The sequence below is a fragment of the Castor canadensis genome, chromosome 1, assembly GCF_047511655.1.
Source record: "Castor canadensis chromosome 1, mCasCan1.hap1v2, whole genome shotgun sequence".
In the NCBI taxonomy this organism is placed as follows: Eukaryota; Metazoa; Chordata; class Mammalia; order Rodentia; family Castoridae; genus Castor; species Castor canadensis.
Window position 1 is genome coordinate 71,682,165 of NC_133386.1, and position 27,058 is coordinate 71,709,222.

General features: G+C 41.7%; 1 long non-coding RNA gene across 1 annotated transcript; it reads right to left on the reverse strand.

Annotated features, from left to right (window-relative positions):
* Positions 1-8,297: 8,297 nt before the first annotated feature.
* Positions 8,298-16,571, reverse strand: LOC141420764 (uncharacterized). Its single transcript, XR_012445343.1, has 3 exons — positions 16,050-16,571; positions 9,496-9,568; positions 8,298-8,926 (listed from the first exon to the last, which is right to left on the reverse strand). It is a non-coding gene; the product is annotated as an uncharacterized lncRNA (long non-coding RNA).
* Positions 16,572-27,058: the final 10,487 nt, after the last annotated feature.

Genomic DNA, 27,058 nt, shown 5'->3' on the forward strand with positions numbered 1-27,058 from the left:
TAAGTTATTTCTACATTTGGAGTTCTGGATAATGGTTTATTACTATTGTTCATATAAAATTATTCTCTGGTTAATAATAACAAATTCACTAAATTGGTTGATTTTATCAGTAAACTGAGTTCCATAGCCAGAGGATTTGGCAGGTTTTACATTCCTTTGCAAAATGTCACCTAATATCATGTGAAAACAACATTCAGGAGAGGAATCTGGAAAGGGTTTTTACAATGCACAACAGACTTATGGGAATGCAGTGGTTTGTGGTCCACTTGGTGTGAACGTCTGCAGGCAAGAGAAGGCACAGGACATGGACAGTGGGGGTGTTGTCCTGGTTTTCCTGCTCACCAGCAGCAGGCACAGGGAGACGCATGTCATGTGGGGTGTGAATGAGATACTTCTCAATGTGCATTTTACTGAAGAAAAACTGTAGGCACAGAGAATTAAATAATGCATTGAAGATCACACAGTCAGTACATGCTGGAACTGGAACTGGAGCTGAGGCCATCTGGCATGCTTCTACCTAGCAACACCTGTTAGCGGGGGGGTGGCCTGGCAGTGGTAGAGGGGAATAAGAGGTAGCCAGATGAGGTCTATGCAGCCTTTGGGGACAGTGGCAGGTAGACTGGGATGCTCAGGTTCCCTATTGCATCACACTCTAGGCCACACACAGGCACAACGTAAGATTCTCCCTTACTTCTAGCTGAGGACTTGGGATGGACCCAGCAGCTACTGCTCCCTCCTCTAAGAGTGTCACAATAAGAGTGTCATTTCCTAGGATATCTCAATAATAATACAGGTTCGCTAGGAACACAAAAAGGATGTCAGTTTTGGAGGGATGGTTGTGTGACCAGCTCTCCTGGCCAAACATGTCGGTAAGATGGTCAGATGTCGGTAAGATGGTCAGATCCCAGGAGAGTTGCTGGCTGTGGCTGTAGGAGAACAGACCACGGATCCCAGACTGCCAGACTAGGCACGGGATGTGGCAGAAGCCAAGAGACTGTGGGGGATGTCTGTCAGAAACAGGCCACCCACGGAGATGAAATAAAACATAAAGGCAGAATGGTAAAGAGCTGCGGGTAACTCACAGAGGAAGCTGCAAAGAGATCCTCATAGGTGATCTTGAAGGGAATAAAATATTACCTGGAAGTGGAGGGGCATTGGGATAGCAAAGAACCTCCAAGTGGCGTCTGCTTATGTGTGACATGCTTCTGCCATGACATAATCACATGGTTATTGGGAAAAACCCTATTGCAGATGTGGCTCCGTGCCTCAGCTCCCAACAACCCTGGCCTCCTGTCTGTGAGCAGGTAAAGCTGCATGACAGTCATTGCCATGATGCCGGTACTCAAGACTGTGGCTCCAGGTCACAGTGTAATGCCTGGGACATGGTGCATGCTCAACTAATCATTCAAGGTGAAGGGATGGGGGGTGGAGGGCTGCACCTGTGTATCACCAGGATAGCCTAGTTGGGGCTGCAACGAAGCCTGGCCAAAACTTCAGTGACTAAAAAACAAAGTGTATTCTCACTCAAATACCTGTCCATCATAGTTTGGCTGAAAATTCAGTTCTACACTGTCTTTCACTGCAATCCAACAGAACAGAGTAACCACTGTGTTCCTATGATAGAAGGAAAGAAAACTGGAAGTCTCACACTGGCATTTAAATACTGTAGTCTAAATCATGCATATTTCACTTCCATGCATAGTCATTGGTCGGAACAGACATTTGGTCCCACCCACCCCAGGGGGCCAGGAACACAATTCTACCATGGGTAGGGAAGACAGACTGTGGGAAACAGTGACCCAGTCTGGAATGGAGCCTTAGAACTGTGTCCCAATGGTTCCTAACCCACCCCACCCCCCCAATATACTGAGGCCCTCCACTGAGGAAATTGCCAGTGGCCCAGCCCAGAGGACTGGAGGTACTTTCTCAGCACATGAGTCTCAGGGTCCTCTGTTCTATACTTTCCCTTCACCATGTTCTCTAAGCTCAGCTCTTTTGGCAGGAATGAGCCCTCACGAGGACGGTGACAGTGTTGAGCAGATCTGCTGTCCTCTTGAGACCACAGCAGGGAGAAGGTCATTTTCCCCATACTGAAGCAGGGACTCCCATCCAAAGTCCATTGAGAATAGTACTAAACTAAATGACTATAATATTGTGGCTGGTTTACTTCAGAGCATAGGCAGGCTCTGCTGAGCCGAGCAGGGGACATGGAGAAAGAGTGACTACGGAGAGGCAAGGAAACCAGACATAAACTGCTATTGTCATAGCCTTTGTAAAGTCATCCTGCTCTGAACAGTGCCATTGCTATTTAACAATTGTTCTTGCTTCTTCAAAAGTGGGTCAGAGGGATTATGACTGGAGCAGGCTCCAGTATCAAGAGAAGGATCAATATGGCCCTTGGGCTGAGGACCCTGCTGGGCAGGCTTGTAATGCAGAGAAGTGGGGAAGGGTAAGACAATGGTTCTTTGGAAGCTCACACAGGGAGCTGGCCATTTATACCCATTCTTCCTATCCTAGGAGAAAGGGGGGTGGTAGGGAAGACATGTTAGAACTAAGTTCTTATGGATATAAAATCAAATGCCATGTAACTGTAGATCTAGATCTCAAAAGAGCAAACCAGGTGACTTCAGTCATGGTTTTTTGATTCTGTGTCTATTCCATGAGAAGGTGTGGTCCTATTCTGGAACCTTACAAACCTGTAGAACCTATAAGGGCTGCTGAGGCAGGTGAAGAAAGCAGGAATCACAAAATATCTCAAGATACCAAGATGGTCCCGTCACTTCTCTTCACTGCCCACATACAGCCAGGCCCAGTAATGTGGCCGTTCTTTCACAAACAAGCCCATTTCTTCTTCAGCTTAGCTGTGCTCTGGGACCAGTGACAGCCATCAGAAACAATCAAATAGATAAGTCCGTGCTACCCAAACAGTGGGTAATATTTTGCTGTGGATATATACTAGTGACTTTCCCTCTCTGAGCAGCAGGGCTACCAGGCAACTGAAAGCACAAGAAAGATGCTCAGCTCTGGAGAGAGGAGGACAGCCAGAGGGTGTTAGCCAGGAAGGAGGATTGCACAGCACAGGGCAGCCCGCAGGGACGTGGTGGGGTGAGAAATCTTCCCGTGGCGGTGGCAATCTTGATAAGGTGGTGAACACACTGTGCAGCGACATCCTGAGGACTGCCTGGCCCCCCACGCGCTCTGCGTGGGCAGGCAAACCGCATGCTGTCATCGCCCCAGTCGGCAAGCACCAAGCACACTTAATCACGGGAATCAGCACCCGATCACACTTTCTATGCCAGCTCCTGACTTCATTTGTGCTGTCATTTTTTTTCCCTTTTTCATAACTCAATTGAATTAATCTGAAAGATGTTTAGTGCTAGGTTATCATCAGCACATCTCCTGAAAGGGATCCAGAGATGAGGAATTTCATTCAGTCATCCTTTTGTTGGTTGCACAAACATTTATGGAGTGTCTGCTGTATACCAGATACTGTGCATCGTGGTAGGGTTCTTCCATTTGTTTCCTAAGATGTAATAATTGGGATTTGGAGCCGCTGCCCTAGAAGGACAACACATGCCATAGTTCCACGAAGCTGTAATATTTGACATCACAATGCAGCACACTGGAGGTGATTAGAATCCAGGGAAGACATCTTGGCTTCGGGGAGTTGAGGGATTACTATGAGGTTTACAAATGGGAAACTGCCTTAGAGCTGGGCTCTTGTGTTATCTCTATTAATGAAATAAAGTGGTGACTGTAATCTGGATCTGACAATGTCCTCAAATGCCCTGGATGGAAAGTCTTCCCTCCTATGGCCATTTTTATTTCTCCTTTTTCTGTTTTGTTTTGTTTTGCGAGCTTATCAGAAGGGATTTTGTTCAGAGAAATGCTAGCCATTAGATCACTAGATCATGAAGGTGGATGATTCTAAATTTTTGCTCTGTGATTGGGAATTTGAAATGAAGTCAATCAGAGTTTTTTAAAGGATAGAGATTCAGATCCACATTAGTGTTTCTTATGATAACTAATATAGGATTATTTTGGGAAAATGGCTGGAATGGATATTCCCAAACTCTTGGTCTTCCTTGCCAGGAAAGTCTACCTCTTCTTTGGATGGTAAAACTAGGAAAGCATGTCTCTCAGAAAGTTTACAGATTACAAAATTCCAGAGCTAGACAGCTTCTCCAACTGGAGCCTAAGGGTTCCTCGGACATGTCCCAGGGGCTGCTGGGATGGGTACTTTTGATCTACTTCACTCAACCAAAGGAGACCCATGCTAATGTTCTTCATGCTATTACTTTTCATTTCTCAAAGGATCTCATTTAAAGAAAGGATTCCTATATTAAGAGAAAGGAAGGAACGAAGAAAGGAAGGAAGGGAGGGAGGGAGGGCCACACATTCAATAGAGGAGTCCAAGGCCCAGGAAGGCCACAATACTTAGGCTCACACAGCTTCACAGAGCAAGCACTGGAGAACAGGTGAACTTCCTGCAGGGACCTTCCCACTGTACCCCAGAGTGAGCATCTGTTTGATCCAAGATGACAAAGCCTTTGATTCCCTCAAATTTTTTTTGTTTTTAGGGGACATTTAATATGCTGATTTTCATTTATCTTTTATTGAGGAACTTTCAAAATGAACCTCTTTTGGGTCTCCATTGTATTTGCTTTCTTTAATAGAGAGTCTTAAGAGAGAAACCTAGCTAAGTGTCTTTATCTGGCCAAAACTAAAGACAATCTTGTTATGTTGAAGCTTAGGTTCTGTGATGAGTCCCATTTGTCACACCCTGCTGTCTCCTTGTGTGTGTGTGGCAGGGGGGTGGAGCAGGCAGCATGGGAGAGGCAACTTCAGCTTGCACTGATACCTCTCCTGCTCCTCACCACTATTTTAAAAGATGATAAGCTTTGTGTGTGGGAAGAGGAGGCAAATGCTTGTCTAAAGAGACATATTTAATGACAATGTCTTATTGAAACAAATTATTTCCTTCTCAACACTACCTTAGCAGTCACCTTTTCCATTATTGCCCAGCTTCATCTTCCTGTCAGCATAAAAAATGCCATCCTGAGGTAAAATGTGCTCAATATCCACATAAATGCACACAGTCAGGAGGTTTCACTGCTGTGAACTTGCCCTGTCGTTCCCCCCATTTCCTCCTGTGCTGTGCTTACATCCTGGTGCCTGACAACCCCACGCCTGACATGGTAGCATACATGAGGTAGGCAAGAGGTGATAGCCCAGGGGAATCCCCAGCAAAAGGGCAGATCTGCCAAGGACCGTTATCAGATGAGGTTGAGGGGTGTGAGGTGACTCAGACTGTGAAAAGGCATTATTCATCTAGAACCACACTTCCCTTTACCAGACAGCAAGGCTTTGAATTGCTGTGTCTAAACTAAGTTCTACAAACCAGGTCCCATGTGAAATGGGATGGAGATTCTTGCTGTTCAGATGATTTCTACAAAGCATCTTTTATCCATCCACATTTCATCCATTCACTAGTTCTTTTGTTTATTTGTTCATTTATTCATTGAAATTTGTATTTATAAATTTATTCAAGGCTCTGAGCAGAGCACTGACTCAGACATTGGAAACATGGGGGAAATAAGATGTTTTTCCTGTGCCTGTAAGGCTCAGATCTTTACACAACCACTACAAGATAGAAATAGAGGGGTCTTTTTTTTTGGTGGTATTTGGGTTTAAACTCAGGGCCTCAAGTGACAGGCAGGTGCTCTACCACTTGAACCACTTCACCAGCTCAGTTTTGTGTTTGTTATTTTCAAGCTCAAGCTGCCTTCGAATCTTGATTCTCCTGATCTCTGCCTCCTAAGTAGCTAGGATTATAGGTGGGAGCCACCGGTGCCCAGCCTGAGGGGTCCTACTGTATCTTTTGCAAAAATGGATGTTCAGAAATAATTCCTTACATCATGTTAGTGATTAAATAGAATTAAGTTCTTGGGTCATCTTCCCTCTTCCCTGATCCACCTCTGGATGTCCGTGTCAGTTTGTTCTTCCAGGGCAGGGTCTTCCACCTCTTCTCTTCAAAGTTTTAGCTTTAGTTTTGCTTTGATCCAAGTTTTCCCTTGGAGCCCTATTTGAAGTACATTGTGATCCAAACATATCTGGGAAATTTACTCTGAAGAACACCTAGCTTGTGAAAAAGATCATTAGCAAATATGTTTCTCTCCCTGTTTACAATCAAGGATCTAAAAGAGTAAAAGGAGAACAATGAACAGAAGGTGGACAGAGCAGGTGCTAAGGTTGACCCGGCTACTGTTGACTGTTGAGGTCCCGTCTTCCAGCAGCAGAAACCACCTCCAGATCTTGATGTGATCCCATGCTGAAGAAGAGCCACCAGTTGCTTGGTACAAGTTGATCATACTAGATACCTCTCACCCCAGAGTGAGAACAGGGGCACTAACTCACCCTTTCTGGATTGATTTGTGTTCTGGATTTGGGTGTGGTCTCCTGGCCCATGATGCCTTGGCCAGGCCAAGAACACCCAGAGCATCTGACTTGTTGTCAATGACATCACACATTACATCGCGTTGGACCTAGGAACCTACTTTATAGCAAAGAGGCATAACAATGATTCTGACCACAGGAGCCAGAATACTTTTCAAATACGGCATAATCTGGAAGCTCCCTGCTTGATCGTGCCAGAAGGGCTTCTAAAAGGCCCAGCTAAGGTACCAGGTAAGGGACAAAGTCATCACTGAAGATGCACAAAAGACTTGGGGTACTTTGACTATACGTGGAAGGAGTGGCCCCTTTTTCATTGCTCCACTTTAGGAATTTGTGCTTTCTCTTCCTCTTCCTTAAATTTGTATTACAATCACCTTAAATTTGAAGAGACAATCAGAGCCTGATAAAAACATGGTAACCTGAAGCTCAGATCCTCAGGGGTGAATTTCATGGTTATTCCATTAGGTAAGCAAAGAGACCAGCAAAACAGCTTCAGGGCAGCGTCAGGGTCTGTAGGTTGTCCCACCAGCTCACCTATTGTGAGTTTTTGTTTGTTTGTTTTGCTTTTTAAAGAAGTGAGAGGAAAACCAGATAAGTTAGTATGGGGTGAGCCACCACTACCTTGAAGGATCCATGAGAGGACAGAGTAAATTTAATATGCAGCATCAGTGGTTGTGTGCAGTGTAAGGGGTAGACAGGGGCCAAGGCTGTCCATGCCTCATCCATAATAGGCCCTTGGCTCACTCTCTTCTTATTGCAAGCACCAGCTGTTAAGGACTTTCTCTGGATTTAAGAACATGGCTAGCCTATGTGCCCCAGATGCACAGGTAGACCACAGATGCTAGGGAACCAATTCCCCTGGGAACTGGCCTCAAGGAAGTATAGCAAGGGGTATCATTGGAGAAGGAATTTGGAGAACATTAACAGGGAAACAAGCTTGCTGGTGCTCAGGAAAGCCTCTCTGAGACCTGAAGGATGGGTAGGATTCACTCAGACATAGGCACATAGCTAAGATGGTGGTCATGCTACATACAAGAAAATGGCAGAAGCATGGTCTGATGAGAAGTACACATGGGCAAGTACTTTGGGTCCTTGTTTTGGAGTGTTAGTTATTTCCTAGGAGCAGTAGAAATTCACTGAAGTATGCTCAGCAGAAGGTGACATAACCCAACTTACAGAAACTGTTTTGAAGGAACAAGACTGCAGACAAGGAGACTATGGTTCTACTTGCATTTAGAGATATGTGTCTGGTGTGCAGGGGATATCAGTATGTGACCAATGATCCAGTAACTAAAGTCCCCTGAGGAGGGAATGAGATATCCCAAAGGGAAGGTAAAAAAATGAGAAGAGGAGATAGCCCAACCTCAGCCCCAAAGGAAACAAATGTTGAGGCAAAACAGAGACAGAGGAGACAATAAAGAAGACAAAGAAAGGATAGTCACAGAAGTAGATGAAACACCAGGAAAGGATGGCACATGGAGACCATAGGGATGAGTATCTGAAGAAGGCAGGAATGGCCAGCAGTATTAAATGATATCAAGAGGATAAGCAAGGGAAGTCCCACCCTCTGCTCTTGGCAGAATAAAATAACACGTCTTGAGAAAACAATTGGTCATGCAAAAAATAATTGCTCCTTCTAATAGAGAAGTGACTACATAAACTAAAAGTTATAAATTTAGTGAAATAGTTCATAGCCATTAAAAAGTATGACTATCATGAAGTAACATGTAAAAGTATCTAAAATAATATCAATAAATAAAAGCAAAATGCAACATTCTACACAAAATGTAAGTATTCATATAGAAGAAGAGTGGAAGAACATAGAAAATATAAATACTTCATGTTAGAGAAATGAGATTGTGATTTTTTTATTATTCCTGGTTTTTACTTTTTTTTTTTTTTTTACAGTTTCTTATTTACAGGTAAGAATTGACAATCGGGAGAAAAAAATATACTATGTAGTAACTGTGCATTTCATAGAAAAACCTAGGACAATGCCAAATAACTTGAATCTGAGGAAGGATGAGAGAGAGAACAAAATATAAATTTTGTTACCTATAAATAATGGTGTTTGGTGGAAGTATTTTTTATTTTCTGGACCAAAGAGGATTAGACAACTTAATTTGTACTCAAAAGAGAATAAATGGCCAAATAGTCCTTAGAGGTTATTTTCCCTTAGAGGCTTTGAAAATAAAAGGAAATTAAGTTAAATGAGCATAATAATCATGGGAAATATGGATGGGTTTTTCAAAATCATACATTGAACACTCCCCCACCTATAAGGAAAAGAGAAAAAATTCAGATTTTTTTTTTTTTTTGAGCATCAACAAAAATGCCAGGAATGGAGCCAGTCACTCCCCTGCAATGGCTCACACCACCAGGGAAGCAGGAGGACTCTGTACATCAGTGACATAGTCCAGTCAACAGGCATCGGGTTCCAGAATGTTCTGACTTCATTCTCCTCTTCTTGCTGGGGGAATTCAGAGAATTTCAGTGACCATTTGCACAGTTGGAACAAGTCTTTCCCAACCTGTAAAAACATGGCTTTTCTCATTGACATACCTGAAATTCCAAGCCAGGACAATATTGCCATCTGTTCCTTTTATATTTAAACACCACCTTCCTCTTATTTTAGATTTGCCATCAGAGATCCGAAATTCTCTCATGAATGAGCCTACAGCTGAATGTCTATTGTGCAATGTTCAGTTACTTCAATGTTCAATCTTCTTTTCATCTCACCCACATCCTACAGTGCTGTATACCATCAGGGCACTCCCTTCCAGTTGACTAAGTTAGGAGGATTTCATTTCATCCCTTGATAATCACTTATCTCGCATTTATTCACTCTTCTAATAACTATATTAGAATGTTTATAAGATGACGTGCTTTTAATTGTTTCTCTCATCCCAATGACACAGAGAGTAAGTTTCCGTAATGGGCTTTGTAACTTCCATCCTTTATTTTTATTGCTAATGGACTCTCCAGTAATATAAAATGACTGATGAGTATAGTCAGGGAAAAGTAGAAAAAAATCGATACCTGTCCAGACTTCATATTAGTTAAAAGTAGGTTAGGAGCTGAGGTTGTCAGGCAATAGCATTTCGTCTGCCTCCTAAGTTTCAAAAAAGAGGGGAAAATTATCTCAGATGGACTGTGAAACTCTCTACAAAGGAGATTTTTCTTTATAAACACAGGCTGCTAGAGCAAGGGAGTATGGAATCCTTAGGGAATTTCTTAGAAATGTGAGAGAATATGTCCAGTAGAGGGCAGTGGTACACGCACACGCTCAGCCCAGGCACTACCTGGAGTGTTGCCTCTCCAGGGCTTCTCGCCTCACCCTCCAATAGACTGGGACACAGTGAATCTGGCCCAATCAAATGGGAAAGCACACCTTTGGTCACTGTGGGCATCACTAAGAGAGCCTCAGCAGCTGCAGGTTCACGTTTGACGAGTTGGTTCTATGGAGCAGACCTGCCAAGCACTGTTATTCATCATATCATTAAGTCTTCACAACAACCTCGTGACACATTACTCCTGTCATCATCATTGTCACCATTATGGGAAAAGGAAAATGAGGCTAGCTTGCCCAAACACACCCAACCGGTAGTCAATAGATTGAAATCAGTTCTGTTCTCCCACCCAAGAGCTTATCTACCATGCTGCCGATGGCAGGTCACACTATCTGTTCCATGGTGGAGACCAGTCATTATCTTACCATGTGAAATTTCTAGACAGCAAGGACCCTAAGTTACTCATCTTTCCATCCATCCACAGCTTGTAGAGGCTAGCATACATGTGATAGGTGCTCACGAAATAAAGTTTGATTCATTATCCCAAAGTTCCTCACTCTATCTTTTTGGATATTGTGGAATGGCTTTGACAAACTTTCCACTTTGTCTTTATTTACAATCAAAGACAAGTAAATGGCAATGACAAGATGAACCTGTTACAACATACACAACTGAGACTGAGAAATAAACTTCAGCAAATACCTAAGTGGATGCAGAATTTAAGTCATGTATATTCATTTATATAAATCAAGGGCAAAGTTCCAAATTATTTTCTATGTCTGCTTTTTTGACCTTCCCAACACTGCTACTCATAAGTTTCTTGAAACCTTCCATTAAAATCCAGATGAATTACAGATCCTAAACATCATCTCTGGAATGTTCTGCCAGTTGCCACTCCCAGGGCAAGATGGGTTTGAGTGAGTTTGTGCATCCAGCCGTCTCTTCTGAGTTTTCAGCCAGCCATCCCTCTTCCTCTCCCAGCTCTCAGAGGTTACTCCACCCAGCCCCACAACACTCATCCTCATTCCTGTAACGGTCAATGACATCAACTCCTGCCCATTTTTATTTTATTACCCTGTTTAAGATCATATTTACACTTCAATGTATCTACATGTCACATCTTTTACTATCTCTCTTACTCAATGGGCTTTTATACCAATTATTTAATACAATTCTGTCCTTAGAAAATACCAATGGCAACTGAGACATAGAAGTGGGATATATTTCAGTGGCTCGAATCTATAATCTTAGCTACTTAAGAGGTGGAAATTGGGAGGATCACAACTCCAGGCCAGCCTGGATCCTGCAAGAACTTATCTCAGCACATAAGTTGGGTGTGGTAGTGAATGCCTGCAATTCCAGCTACATGGGAGGCAAAGTTAGGAGGATCATGGTCTAAGCTGACCCCAGGCAAAAAGTACAAGACCCTATCTAAAAAATAACTAAAGCAAAAAAGGGCTGGGGCATGGCTCAAGTGGTGGAGAACATGCCTAGCAAGTCCAAGGCCCTGAGTTCAAACCCTAATACCACCAACAAAGAATGGGGATGTATTTTTTTACTTTAAGGACTTAAAGAACATTATATCATAATGATCCTGGGGAAAACAAAGAGTTTAAGAGCAGATAATTGGATGATTCCTCCTTAAGCAGGCTCACAATTGATTTTGCAAAGCTCCTAAGATCTCTGTAGTAAAATTTTTAATTTTGTGTTGTTATTATATCTCATGAAAAGTTAAAATGAGCATATTCTGGCTTATGGTTGCCTATGAAAGGCTGTAGAGCATGGTAATTAAGAGCTTGGTTCTAATACAGAACTGCCTGGATTTATATCCTGGCTTTGCTCTTACAAACCATGTTGAAAAACTCAGTACCTCAGTTTCCTCATCTGTAGAATGGAACAGCTTCACAGGGTTACATGAATTAAAACAGAGCACTTAGAACAGTATCTGATGCACAATAAGCACTTTATAGCCATTTGTCATTTTTATCATCACCAAGAAATGTCTTATGATTTCAGTGTTTGTGTTTGCCTGAATATTTATAATCATATCACCATCAAATAATACTACTTGAACTTCAGAGCCAAAAGAGAAAGACGCCTGGATACATAAATGAAGTACTCATACTAGGTGGAGCCCAAATGCTATCACAGTGTGTATGCAAAGATGGAGTTTTAGGAGCTTGAGTGGAGAAAATGAGTGAGAGAGTTGAGTCACTCCCAAAAGTTCATAGTGGTAAAAAAAAATACTGAAGTCAAAAGGATGGGCTTCAGGAGTGGGCAACGCCATATCCCATTGCAAGAAGCAATCATTTTTGATTCCCAGCAAAACCCCATCTGTCAATGTTGAAATGATACTAATATTTTAAATTTTCTTTTGTTTTTATTTCATTTGTAAGTTTCTTTTAGAATTGTATAGTTTTTTTTTTTTTTTTTTAGTACTGGGGTTGAACTCAGGGCTTCTCTGCTTGCTAGGTAGGTTCTCTACTGCTGCTTGAGCCACACCTCCAGCCCTTTTTGCTCTGGTTATTTTGGAGATGGGGTCTCACTTTTTGCTGGCTGACCTGGACTTTATCCTCCTACTTTAAGTTTCTCACTGTAGCTGGGATGACAGGCGTGCCCCACCATGCACACCTTTTTCTGTTGAGATGGGGGTCTTGCAAACTTCAACTCACCCCAACCTCCTGGGCTGGCCTGGAACTATGATCTTCCCCATCTCAGCTTCCCAAGTAGCTGGGATGACAGGCACAGGTCACCATGCCCATCTAGTATTGTATATACTTAAGCATAATAAGTTTATATCATTTTTGTTTTAGATTTTTAATAACATTATTTCAGATTAATACTGGGACTCTAGTGGACGTTTTCCTTTGAAAGGATCTCCCAGTTACCAAAGTTTGAAAAAACAGCGGTAATTGCTATAGCTTTTCCCTTTGATTTGTTTGACAGAGCCAATGTTCTATCAATAAGCCAAGTTGCTTTCAGAACACTTAAGACCACGTTTTGCTCTGCCCATGACATTCCTCCCATTCTTATGAAATTTGAATCAGACATCACTACTAATAAACCAGGACCACTTTCTTATTGTCGTGATTTAACTTCAAAGTCATTTAACTTTTAATAACTGAAAGTGTTCTTACTGTTTAGTGTGACTTTTGTATTACGCATTCACTCAAATGTGCAAATTTATACAAACAGTATAGAAAATAGTAACATTGTAGCAGATAATCCTGAAGAAATAAAAAATAATAATAATCTATATGCCTAGCATTCCCTCTGCTTTTCATGCTAGGAAGGTTCCTCCCCCGCCCCCCCCCGCCCCCCGCCAATTTTTTTTTTTTTACCTACAGCTTGAAGTGACATGAGTGACCAGAGTTAGGCTGGGTAGCAAGTCCAAGGTTATAACCACTCTTTTTTTTTTTTTTTTTTTTGTAGCACTGGGATTTGAGTTCAGGGCTTCACACTTGCTAAGCAGGTGCGCTACCACTTGAGCCACTCCACCAGCCCTGTTTTGTATTGGGTTTCATGGAGACGGATCTCACAAACTATTTGCCTTGGGCTGGCTTCCAACTGTGATCCTCCTGATCTCTGCCTCCTGAGTAGCTAGGATTACAGGCATGAGCCACTGGCAACCGGCTGTCATGGCCACTCTTGATCTTCTCTCATGCTTCACAGTCTGGTTCCATGCTTGGAAGGCCCCTGACAATATAAAAGAATGGAGCCACCTCATTTTTTAATATACTCTGGTGCTTTTCCTTCTCCCACCATGCATGGATACCAATTGTTCTGGTGCCTGTGGAGGGCAAATTGTATTTACAAAGGCCTTAAAGTTTTAATTAACTGGTCTGAATTGTTGAATAACTGCCTGTGTCCCTAGGGATCAAACCCCAGTTGAGTAAGAGGAAAGAAGCTAAGTGCATTGACTGAGGTATACTCCTGGGGTATTGTCTAATTAGTGGTTCTTTCTTTACCCAAGTATCAAAGGACTATTGATGTCACCATAAAATTTAAGAGTTTGCATGAACTAGTGAGGAAGGTAGATATATAATCAGTCATTTTCAACATGATGAATGCAAGCCAGGGGTGGTATTTAAATTAGCTAACAACTGGGAAAGAAAGGGGATTGAAAGTCAAGCCAGTTTCCCTCAAAGTGCAAGCTGTTAACCCTTCAATTGCTATATCATGGGGGTGGTCCAGGTGGGCCCAGAGCGGGTGAGGGAGGGGTACCATAGGGGGTCAGAGCACAGATATTTATCAGCCAATGGGAAAATCTGGCAGTATTTTACAATGGCTGTGGCTCTCCTAGTGTGTGTTGGCTAAACATCAGCCTGACTGTCCCACTCCTCATGCCAAGCTGTGAAAGAGTGACTTGCTGAAATAGAAAGGCTAGTGGTAGGCCTTGGCTCAGGTAAGAAGGAATTTAGAAATTTGCTTATTTTCTGTTAGAGTATGAGGAAGAGAGTTCCTTTCAAGACTAGGAGTGTCTATTGATTAAAGGCAAAGAAACCAACCTGACATAAGAGGAGAATCAGAATCTATCTTATTTTGAGAACAAGATCTTCTATTTCAGCTGACATGGATAGGCAGTGGATTTTAAATTACATTTGAAATGTACAATCTCAAGCTCAAGCACCAAAAAAAAAAAGCAGAGTTGGTTTTTCTCATATTTAAATCAAATTTCAATACATTTTCTTTGCGCATTTTTTAAATGCCTGTTCTCTAGCTAATATCAAACCAGTTACAAAAATAATTGTTCACTGATCGGTGGAGGATGAAAACCCGTGTTTTTCTAGGTAATTTTAATATGCAGCAAGCCTAAAAGAACACTGTTTTATCCCCTCTCCTGCCAGGAGCAGGCTTTGTAGGTGGGCGTAAAGGGAGAAATGAAGGTAGACTTTTGAGTGAAATAGAACTGCTTTTCATGAATGGGAGGGTGGGTGTTCAAAAGATAAGTACTTTGGATCTGAGTGATTGAAGGAAATGACTTTTCAAAATCAACCTTGCAAATAATTAAGTCAATCAGGGCACAATTCCTTTTCCACAGTTCACCCACCCGTCCCATCCCTGGCTCCCACGCTTCCCACATGGTGTATACCCTGGGCACAGTGTCCCACACTTGCGTTCATACCACTCTCCAACCACAAATGAGAACACAGGAGCTTGCATCAAATCAGACCTGGTAAACTAAAGTTATTATTTCAAATCATTCATCATCTAAATAATTTCCAACTCAGGCAAAGTTTTCATGTTTTTTAAAATTAAGTTCAAGTCCTATTACATGAAGCAGCCATCGAGGCTTGTCATTTAATGGAAACTGCATATAGGAAATGCCAAGATGGAGACCTTACAGTCAAGCAGCCCTTTAACTAGGGGAAGGGAACAGAAGAAAAGTGGGTTCCCTCCTTCCCATCCTGTGGATTCTATAGAAGGGTTTATTGAGAACACCTTGCCTCCATCCCGGGGCTGGGGATGTGAACAGGGGCTTTGGTATGGAACCTCCTGAAAGCAGTTAGTGATGCACCTCACTAATCCCGCCCCACTCCCATGGGTTGGAAGAGAGGGAGGAAGGAAGGGAGAGAGAGAGAGAGAGAGAGAGAAACAGGACAAAGTTAGGGCTGTCTAGTGTCTTATCTGAGCTTTGTTTTGCCAAACACTGTGCAAGCTCTAATCAGCTGGTCCTCACTTTCCTCCAGTGAAGGTGAGGGAAGAGATCCCCTTATCAGGCCTGGGAGAGGGAAGAGCAAAGCTGGAGCTATGGCTGCCTCCCGCCTGGCTTCCATGGCAGCCATGGTGCCCTCCCACCCTGCAACCACAATCCAGCAAAGGACGTTCTTTGCTGAATGACCCCCAAGCAGTGTGTCATTAAAAATTCCCTACAGGGTTTTCCTGTGATGACAGTTTTGAAAGGAGAGAAGGGGACATATGTGTTGAGTGAATGTCTCTTCTATACTGGGCAGAGCCTCATTTAATCTTCCCCAAAGCCATCATGTTACTTTCCAGATGAGGAAACCGAGGCTCACAGGGACATAAGACCAATTGGAAAACTGGATTAGGATGCGGAATACAAAGGCTCACACCTGTAATCCTTGCTACTCAGGAGGCAGAGATCATAAGGATCGGGTTTGAAGCCAGCCCCAGGCAATTAATTCCATGAGACCCTATCTCAAAAATACCTAACATAAAAAAAGGGCTGGTGGAGTGGCTCAAGGTGTATGTAGGCCCTGAGTTCAAGCCCCAATACCGCCAAAAAAAAAGGGAAACTTGCCTTTCCACATCCCCCCTTCCCACACCCTCCAAAAGGCCAACCTTACTGGGTTCCTGGCAGCTCCCACCAAGCACACAGTACTGTGTTTTCTCAGCAGTGCCAACGAAGTGTGGAGGCTGGTGAAAAGAAACCTGTGGCAACATCCCAAGATTTCTTCCCTGCCCTTCACCCAGTAGAGTGTATCTTAAAGGGGAAACTGTCATATCCCACATGGCATGGCTGGCACCAGACTTGCTTCTTCCTTACATCTTCTCTCCTGCAGTCTTCCTGTCTTGTCCCTTTCTCCTTCTTAATCATACTGTTATGGACATTGTCCCTTGCCCCTGAAATCCAATCCCAGCTGATTTACTTGCCTGGCATCCAATTTTTAAAGGACTCCCCACTGCAGTCCATAAAGCCAGGACAATAACACTGACCCTCACACTAGGGGTTTTAAACACTAACTTGTTAATGGCTTGGCAAATATTAACCCCTCCACAAAGACTGGGCTAAAACCCTGTCTCCATTTTTTTGTTCCTCCTGGGTTCTTTCCCTCCTTCCTTTCTTTCTTCCTTCCTTTCTCTCCCTCTCCCTCACCCTCTCTTTCTTTTTAACTCAAGCCCAAAATCTTCCTGCCTTCTAGAAAACCTATATTTTCTTTACTATAATTTACAAAAACAGCAACTCTGATGCACTGGGGAAAAGCCAAACCATCCCTCACTTTGCATGGAACCAAACAGTGCAATGTGACTGGGACACAGCTGCCTGCTCTGTCTGAGGGATCCTTATATAGAGCTTGGCATCCCTCATCTATCACACAGTCCTCTGTGCATTTACGTAGTTGGAACAATCAAATTCTGGGAACCTGTGTGCTCTTGTTGTCCAAATTCATTTCATGTCGCATTGATTAAAGTAGATTTTTAATATGTCATCTATGTTAATGTCAGTGATCAAGTCTGAAGGACAATGAAGGTGTTTCAATAGATGGGGACTAGTAGTGTCGCCCTGAGGTTCCCCCCCACAGTTCCACCCCAGTCTCACAAACACATGCTTTCCCATCCAAACCTCCCCAGAGGCAATGCTGTCAGTCACTCCCAGCCCAGCAGTGGTTTTACAAAATACACAAAAGGCAATTACAGAAAGACTACCACTAATTTTTCTATATAATCTTGTTCTAAAACTTGAATCCAGGGCCCCCTACTTTAACTGTTTCCTACATAACTTAAACCTGCGAACACAAAAGAATATTAGTGCTTGGAGGGAGAACAGCAAGCAGGGAGTGAAGCTGGGAGAGGGGACATTCAGACTAGCACAGCCGTGATCTTGAAGATTGTTATAAATCCGTTAGCACTGTTGAAACAATTAGATCACTTGATTGGCCTTAAAGTTCCACATCCCATAAATTAGCCTGGTGGGTACCTCATACTGTTAAGCAATGCGTTGTATTGTTCCAACACCAACATCTGGCTAGAGGAGAACAGACCAATTTTAATTTTAGCTCTAAGAAATTATACCTATTCCAGTCCTTATGACAGTCTCTATAATGAGTATGTAGAAATGTGGGGTTTTTTTGTCACTAACATTTTAAATTACTTTTACTTTAGGTAAAACATGAATAAAACTTTTAAATAGTGCTCACTTTCAAAAGTGGTTTTCTTCCTCAAAAATTGGAAGTAGATATTTTTAAATGGTGAACTTCATTCAAAATAGGTTTTTTTTCAAACACCATTTTTTGCAAGTTGCAAAAACTAATACTTGTGAGATGCAAATATTCACACAGTATGGATTACCATGCTAACTATCACTACAACACTAAAACAAATAGAGCATATGTTCTCTGGCTCCTTATAATTCTTCTGAAGCATAAAACCAAAGAGAAAACCACATATATCAATCACTGAGCCCACAAAATTAAAAAGATATGACAAGTTCATCATTAATTCTCACTGTTTGCAGAGAGAAGTAGCTGAGACAGAGCTATAAAGAAAAAGACAAGGGAAGGGAGAAAAATAGGGCAAAGAGAGGAAAAGAAAAGAGTTGAAAGTGGGTGTTGGTGGCTCACATCTGTAATCCTAGCTACTTGGGAGAGTGAGATCAGGAGGATCAAGGTCCAAGGCAAGCCCAGGCAAACATAAAACTTTGCAAGATTCCATCTCAACCAATAGCTGGGCACTGTGGTATGCACCTGTCACCCAAGTTACTTGGGAGACTGAGATCAGGAGGATCACAGTTCCAGGCTAGCCTGGGCAAAAAAGTTCATGAGACCCCATCTCAACAGAAAAAAATGCAAGCATGATGGCACATGCCTGTCATCCTAGCATTGGTGGGAGTTTAAAATGGGAGAATTGAGGTGCAGGACAGTGTGGGGAAAAAGCAAGACCTTATTTCCAAAAGGGCTGGAGGTATGGCTCAAGTGGTAGAACACCTATCTAGGAAACTCAAAACCCTGAAATCAAACCCCAGTACTGCTAGAAAAAAAAAAATTGAACATTGGGGCCAAAGAGCAGTGCTGCTACTGAGGAAATCCAGCACCTAGCTCAATGACATCCCAACTGGACAGAAGCATCTCCGGCTGGTCCCATCACAAAATGGGACTGAAGGTGGGTGACTATAATAGGTATCAGCCTTCAAATTGCTGCTTACTATGTGCCAGGCATACTAAATATATTAACTCTTAATCGTCATAACGATTAAGAAACCTTATGAGGTTTAAATATATTTTTAGATGAAGAAACTAAGACACAAGGACTTCCAGCCACTTGCCCAAGTACATGTACCCAGCAAATGGCAGAGCCAGATCAGAACCTAGCAGATAGGCTTCCAAAATCCTCACACCTAGCACCGCATTTGACTCCACCCCAAACTTTCTAGAACTGAGTAGCCATACTGTGTTACCTCACCAGACCAATGGCCTGAGAGCCTCCACCTTTTTTCTAAAGGCATTGCTCTGCTCAGTCTTTGCACCGTTCATCCCCTTTGGAATTGCCCTCAAACTGTACCACAGTCCTTTGACTCCACAATAGTGGCAAATTTCTAACATTTTTGGGGGGTCTTGCTATTCAGTCCAGGCTGGCCTCAACTTTGCTATGTAGCCCAGGCTAGTTTGAATCTCAATCCTCTTGCCCCAGCCTCCCTGATACTATAGGTATGCACCACCATTTCTTGCTGTTTGAGAGTGAATATGACTTTTTGAAATTGCTAAAAATCAGAGCCATAAAACAGGGTGAGCTCCAGAAAATAATTTGACAATGAAAAGTGGTTGATGATGGTGAAGAAATTTAACTGGTTTTCTTGTATGACCCAGGAACCAACTTCAGTAGTAAAAAAGAGGAGTTCCACTACTATATAGGCGATTGAACATGGCTAAAATTTGCATGTGAGGATCAGTCAATTATTTTGGAGAAGTCTGCCTGCTTTGATCACTTCCCAGTCATTTCCAGACTCTGCCACTTAGGAGTCTGAACTACAATGTGTGCTGGTGGTGTTGCCTTGTGTAATCTCACTTTTCTCATAGGCCATCTGCAGCAATCTTGCCTTTCCTAATAAGCAGAGAAACTGATGGAATTGAAATAGGATTCCTGATCTTTTAAGCTTGAATATCTAAATGAGAGATAAACCAGAGAAAAAATGGTACTTCAGTAGTCAGATTCCATAGGCAACAATTCTCTGAGAATTCTCCAAACCCAGTCAGTATTGCTAGGTCCAGGCCTTATTAGTCCATGCAGATTTAATTAATTAGGATCAGGAAAACTCTCTATAGAGACTGATGTACAAACCAGAGGAGACCTACATTTACTTGCCATGGGGAAATATGTCCTTTCCCATAACTACACAACCTATGATGATCATATAGTATATTTCTCCAGTGTATCAAACTGATTTCTTTTTCTGGATTTCAAGAAGGCCTTTGGTCATGTATCATTATATCTTCACTAATATGTTAGCCACTGCAACAGATCACATTACTCCTCCTGCGTTGGGTTATTTCATGGTCCATTTCCTTGCTTTCTTTTCTTTTTTTTTTTTTCCTTTTTATTTATTTATTTGTTTGTTTATTTATTTTATTCATATGTGCATACAATGTTTGGGTCATTTCTCCCCCCTTCCCCACTCCCTCCCTTAACCCCCCAACCCCCTCTATCTCCCCCCCACCCCCTCACTACCAGACAGAAACTATTTTGCCCTTATCTCTAATTTTGTTAAAGAGAGAGCATAAGCAATAATAGGAAAGACCAAGGGTTTTTGCTAGTTGAGATAGGATAGCTATACAGGGAGTTGACTCGCATTGCTTTCCTGTACATATGTGTTACATTCTAAATTAATTCTTTTCAAACTAACCTTTTCTCTAGTTCCTGGTCCCCTTCTCCTATTGGCCTCTGTCACTTTAAAGTTTCTGCATTACTTCCTTTGCATTGAGGACATCAGATGCTATCTTGTTTTTTGGGGGGTTTCTTGCCTATCCTCACACCTCCCTTGTGTGCTCTCGCCTCATCATGTGATCAAAGTCCAATCCCCTTGTTGTGTTTGCCCTTCATCTAATGTCTGCATATGAGGGAGAACATGCGATTTTTGGTCTTTTGGGCTTGGCTAACCTTGCTCAGAATGATGTTCTCCAATTCCATCCATTTACCAGCGAATGATAACATTTCTTTCTTCTTCATGGCTGAGCAGTATTCCATTGTGCATAAATACCACATTTTCTTGATCCATTCATTAATAGTGGGGCATCTTGGCTGTTTCCATAACTTGGCTATTGTGAATAGTGTTGGAATAACCATGGGTGTGCAGGTGCCTTTGGAGTAACCTGTGTCACAGTCTTTTGGGTATACCCCCAAGAGTGGTATTGCTGGATCATATGACAGATCTATGTTTAGATTTTTATGAAGCCTCCAAATTTTTTTCCAGAGTGGTTGTACTAGTTTACATTCCCACCAGCAGTGTAAGAGGGTTCCTTTTTCCACGAAGCCTCACCAACACCTGTTGTTAGTGGTATTGCTAATGATGGCTATTTTAATAGGGGTGAGGTGGAATCTTAGTATGGTTTTGATTTGCATTTCTTTAATGGCTAGAGATGCTGAGCATTTTTTCATGTGTTTTTTTGGCCATTTCAATTTCTTCTTTTGAGAAAGTTCTGTTTAGTTCACTTGCCCATTTCATTATTGGTTCATTAATTTTGGGAAAGTTTAGCTTGTTGAGTTCCCTATATATTCTGGCTATCAGTCCTTTGTCTGATGTGTAGCTGGCAAATATTTTCTCCCACTCTGTGGGTGAGCTCTGCAGTTTAGAGACCATTTCTTTTGTTGAGCAGAAGCTTTTTAGTTTTATGAAGTCCCATTTGTCTATGCTATCACTTAGTTGCTGAGCTGCTGTGGTTCCATTGAGAAAGTCCTTTTCTTTACCTATTAGTTCCAAAGTATTTCCTACTCTTTCCTGTACCAACTTTAGAGTTTGGGGTCCAATATTAAGGTCTTGATCCATTTTGAGTTAATACTGGTATAGGGTGATAAACATGGATCTAGTTTCAGATTTTTTGCAGACTGCTAACCAGTTTTCCCAGCAGTTTTTGTTGAAGAGGCTGCTATTTCTCCATTGTATATTTTTAGCGCCTTTGTCAAAGACAAGTTGGTTATAGTTGTGTGGCTTCATATCTGAGTCCTCTATTCTGTTCCACTGGTCTTCATGTCTGTTTTTGTGCCAGTACCATGCTGTTTTTATTGCTATTACTTTGTAATATAGTTTGAAGTTGGGTATCGTGATACTTCCAGCATTGTTCTTTTTGCTGAGTATTGCCTTGGCTATTCATGGTCTCTTGTAATTCCAAATAATTTTAACGGTAGATTTTTCAATCTCTTTGATGAATGTCACTGGGATTTTGATGGGAATTGCATTAAACATGTAGATTGCTTTTGGGAGTATAGACATTTTTACTATGTTGAGTCTACCAATCCATGAGCATGGGAGATCGCTCCACTTTCTATAGTCTCCCTCAATCTCTTTCTTCAGAAGTTTATAGTTTTCCTTGTAGAGTTCATTCACATCATTTGTTAAGTTTACTCCTAGGTATTTTTTTTTGAGGCTTTTGTAAATGGAATTGTTTTCATATATTCTTTTTCAGTTTGTTCATTATTACTGTATAGAAAAGCTAGTGATTTTTCTATGTTGATTTTATATCCTGCTACCTTGCTGTAGCTATTGATGGTATCTAGAGGCTTTTGAGTAGAGTTTTTTGGGTCTTTAAGGTATAGGATCATATCGTCTGCAAATAGGGATATTTTGACAGTTTCTTTACCTATTTGTATTCCTTTTATTCCTTCTTCTTGCCTAATTGCTCTGGCTAGGAATTCCAGTACTATGTTGAATAGGAGTGGAGATAGTGGGCATCCTTGTCTAGTTCCTGATTTTAGAGGGAATGGTTTCAGTTTTTCACCGTTAAGTATAATGCTGGCTGTAGGTTTGTCATATATAGTATAGCTTTTATAATGTTGAGGTACTTTCTTTCTATTCCTAGTTTTCTTAGAGCCTTGCTTTCTTTTGTGTATTTGGTCATCTTCAGTGGGCTGGCTCTTTCCCAGCCCATTACAACTCAGTTCTTGACTTGGATCTCTGCATAGTTTCTCATGTAATGACCTATGCTCCTTATTTGGTGTTAGAATTTAATTATATAGCACTAGATTTAAATCATAGAAAAGCAAAATGTTCAACTGTTCCCTCACTGATAACAGTAACAATAAAAACTAATGATAATAATAGCTACTGCTATCCAGGTGCTACTGTAAGCACCTTGCAGGTATTAATCATTCAATCCTCACAAGGAGCCTGAGAGGTCATTTCCATTATTATTCACAATTCACAGGTGACAAAACTGACCTGAAATGTCTCTTCTGAGGGTCACAGGGTTAGTAATGGGCAGAGTGAAAATGCAAACACAGTTTGATGCCCACACTCTTAACCACAACACTAAATTACTTTCTTGGTCTCTGTCTACCTAGGTGTTATGACTATTAAAAAAGGGGCAGGAGGAAGCAGCTGTTTTTCTCATTGCTTTGACTCTAGCTAACTGCTCTTGACATTTTTTTGCATTTTATCCATGCAGAACAAAGCTATATTTGTAATTAACTCCAGATAAATACGTACCTGTTTGTTTTGCAAGGGGGCAAAGTGAGGGAGAGGTTATTGTTGGTGTTTTGTTTTGTCTTGTTTCCAGAGGTAAGGTCTCATTATGTAGCTTAGGCTGGCCTTGAACTTGTGATTCTCCTGCTTCCACCTCCCAAGTACTGGAATTTCAGGCATGCACCACTATGCCCAGCTTACTATCTTACCATCTTTAGCAGGACCAAAAATTTGGGAAGGTTTGTCTGAAGCTAGGAAAATATTTAAATCCAACAATGTCCTGGATGGAAGGTAGAGATCCCTTCCTATGTCAGCAGAACCTAAGGGCTGTTGTAGGATGTTCCATTCAATATTTTTCTACTTGCTTCTTACACACACACCAGATTCTCTCATTCCAGTTTCAGAGGCTACCAACTTGGGATACTGCCACTGAGCATGAGAACATACAACAGGCGACTAGATGAAAAACAAAAAAACAAAAAACACCACAAAAATGCCAGGCACCTAGATTTATTGTCCACTCTGACTGAGAAATCCAAAGCTATTCACTTAATTGTTCTGCTTTCCTTTTTCTCTCATACTCTGTCCACCTCATGAGAGGAGATTTGAGGTTCAAGGGGCAATGTGTAGGACAGGACTTTGCCCTCTGCAGAGGGTAGACTCCCAAAAGATTCCTAATTCATTCCATTTCTTTTTGCTGCTGTCTACCTGCATGAGGCTACTTTTAAGCTCATTTATTTTAGCCTCCTTACTGCAATAGGTAGATTTGGATTGTTGGACTTCTGCACAGCCTAAAATACCATGATTAAACAAAGCAAAAGGCCTGAGTGGGTGAGAGCTGCAGTGTGGTGGAAGGACTTTGGGTGAAGTCAGGATACCTGAGTTTGAGTCTTGAGTTCAAGTTCACCACCTGAGTTGGGTGAAATGAAGGAAATCCCTTGTCCTCTCTGGGTAGTCTCTTCAGCTATAAAGTAGGAGTTCTGTTTTGGATTTATGGTGATTACACACAGGAATTCATTTGAAATGACTTTGTAAAGAGTTATGGCTCCACAGTTTAACTCCCAGTCTCTATTTCCTTGGTTTGGAGTTAAGGAGACCTCACAAATCAACTGGTCCAACTCCTCAATTGTACAGGTCAGAAAACTAATCCTCAGAGAGGTCGGATGACTTCTTGTCTCCTGACTGGTTCTTCTTATCACAGAAGGTGCTGGTCACCTCTGTGGACAAGTAGAGTGTAAAAGGATGGACGGAGAGAGCACTATTTCAGGACACTAGTCATCTCGCTCCTCAGGTGTGTTTTGTGTGGAAAGGAGAAGAGTCTATGCTTAGACGCCATGAAAAAAATAGATGACCAACCATTAAAATTATTTTCACATACCTCAGTGAGTAAATACAGTCATCCACATAGGAACCAGTAGGAAAGAAACAACAGGTGCTTTGACAGGATTGCAAATTGTATTTGTACCAGGGCCATGTAAAAGCCACTTCCAAGCCAACAGGAAGGGCATTTATTATTTTCATTTACCATTTATTAAGTAAAATGCGTTGCAGAGTAGCCTCTGAATTGAAGTCCTTTTTGGCTGTGTGCATAAGCTTTTCAGTATCTGCAGTTTCTTCCTCTTATTTACAAAGATGCTTATTGAACTGCAAGACGTAAGTAAACATCAGGAAAGATCTCAGAAGAAACCTGTTAAGTAGTTCAAGGGTTCTCCCTGATAGAAGGGATCAAATATCTGACCTTCAGTGCATCCTAAACGATTCTGGCAGAAGGAATGAAATCCTCAAGTGTTCATGCTACTCGTTAGCAAAGAGAAGCAGAAAGGCTTCAGGGTTTAAAGAAATGTTATTATGTGGTCTTGGTATCTGCAAATCTTGTAAAAATGTAGATTCCATCAGTCTGGGAGGGGTGCTAATATTCTGCATTTCTAACAAGCTCCCAGTGGGTGCTGGATTCAAGCTGGGTACCATACTTTGAGTAGCACCTCCATTCCATTGCATCCATCCTTAGCTGTTATTGAATGGTCTGGGGTTAGCATTAAACAAAAACTGTTGATAAAGTTTGCTCCTCAACAGACAAGTAACTAGTGCTACCTCTATCACTAAAGAGAGACATCTGAAAATCCTAATTAATGTTAAGGAATTTGAAATTTAATGCCACTTTCTCAGGGGCATCTGTCTTTGAATAAGGGGTAGAGGGAAAGGAGACCGTTTGCCCCAATATCCCTCTAACAGTGTCCTTCCAGGCAAGAGGAAAGAGAAAGACTTGGTGGGAGACCTATCTTAGGGGTCATGCTCTTTTTAGCATCCCGCAGTCACATTTAAATATTCTGACTTCAGAATGTCTTTGATTCCTAAAGTAGCAAAACCAAGCATACATATATAATTTTATAGACACTTCAGCCAACTTCCAAGTGTAGATTTTAACTAAATAGAACAGAGAGCACCCCAGCTTAAGCAGCCCTCCTTCTCTCACAGTACCTACCACAATCCCTTGCTCTTTTTTTTTTCTTTTATTATTCATATGTGCATACAAGGCTTGGGTCATTTCTCCCCCCTGCCCCCACCCCCTCCCTTACCACCCACTCCGCCCCCTCCCTTCCCCCCCACCCCCTCAATACCCAGCAGAAACTCTTTTGCCCTTATTTCTAATTTTGTTGTAGAGAGAGTATAAGCCATAATAGGAAGGAACAAGGGTTTTTGCTGGTTGAGATAAGGATAGCTATACAGGGAGTTGACTCACATTAATTTCCTGTGCGTGTGTGTTACCTTCTAGGTTAATTCTTTTTGATCTCACTTTTTCTCTAGTTCCTGATCCCCTTTTCCTATTGGCCTCAGTTGCATTTAAGGTATCTGCTTTAGTTTCTCTGCGTTAAGGGCAACAAATGCTAACTAATTTTTTAGGTGTCATACCTATCCTCACCCCTCCCTTGTGTGCTAAAGCTTTTATCATGTGCTCATAGTCCAATCCCCTTGTTGTGTTTGCCCTTGATCTAATGTCCACATATGAGGGAGAACATACGATTTTTTGTCTTTTGGGCCAGGCTAACCTCACTCAGAATGATGTTCTCCAATGATAACATTTCGTTCTTCTTCATGGCTGCATAAAATTCCATTGTGTATAGATACCACATTTTCTTAATCCATTCGTCGGTGGTGGGACATCTTGGCTGTTTCCATAACTTGGCTATTGTGAATAGTGCCGCAATAAACATGGGTGTGCAGGTGCCTCTGGAGTAACCTGTGTCACAGTCTTTTGGGTATATCCCCAAGAGTGGTATTGCTGGATCAAATGGTAGATCAATGTTTAGCTTTTTAAGTAGCCTCCAAATTTTATTCCAGAGTGGTTGTACTAGTTTCCTTGCTCTTAATAAACCCTAACAGACACATGAAACTCAAGAAGACAGTGAGTAGATATCTATTCATATTTCTGGGGGACGTGATGACTGAAAAAAATTTGAGGCCTAAATTGGTTCTCATAGGTAAAATTACAAAATCAACTGGATAATTTCATTATTTTGCCCTCAAACCATCAACTGATTTTACATAGTTAAATTCAGGCTTAAGCTGTTTCTAGTAGGACTACAGGTTCAGCCCGTTCTACATGGGGAAATTCTAGTATTAGGGCCCTCTTACCAACATCTTAATTAGGATTATTAAAATTCCAATGTCTGCCAAGGGTGTGGCTCAGTCGGTAAAGTGCTTGCTTAGCAAGTGCAAGGCCCTGAGTTCAAAGCCCAGTACCTCAAAAACTCCGATATTCTTAACAAGGTCTTTACAAGACAGTTGATCCAGTGTGACAAGAGATCAACAAGTACAAAAAAATGTACTGACCTTTAGAGAATTGTGTAGTCACTGAATAAGTGTTATGGAATTATTTTAATTCTGAACCAATTTAATTTTACTTTTTTTTAAAATCAAATATTTGTTATATAACAAATTCAAAGCACCACTTTTTCCAATT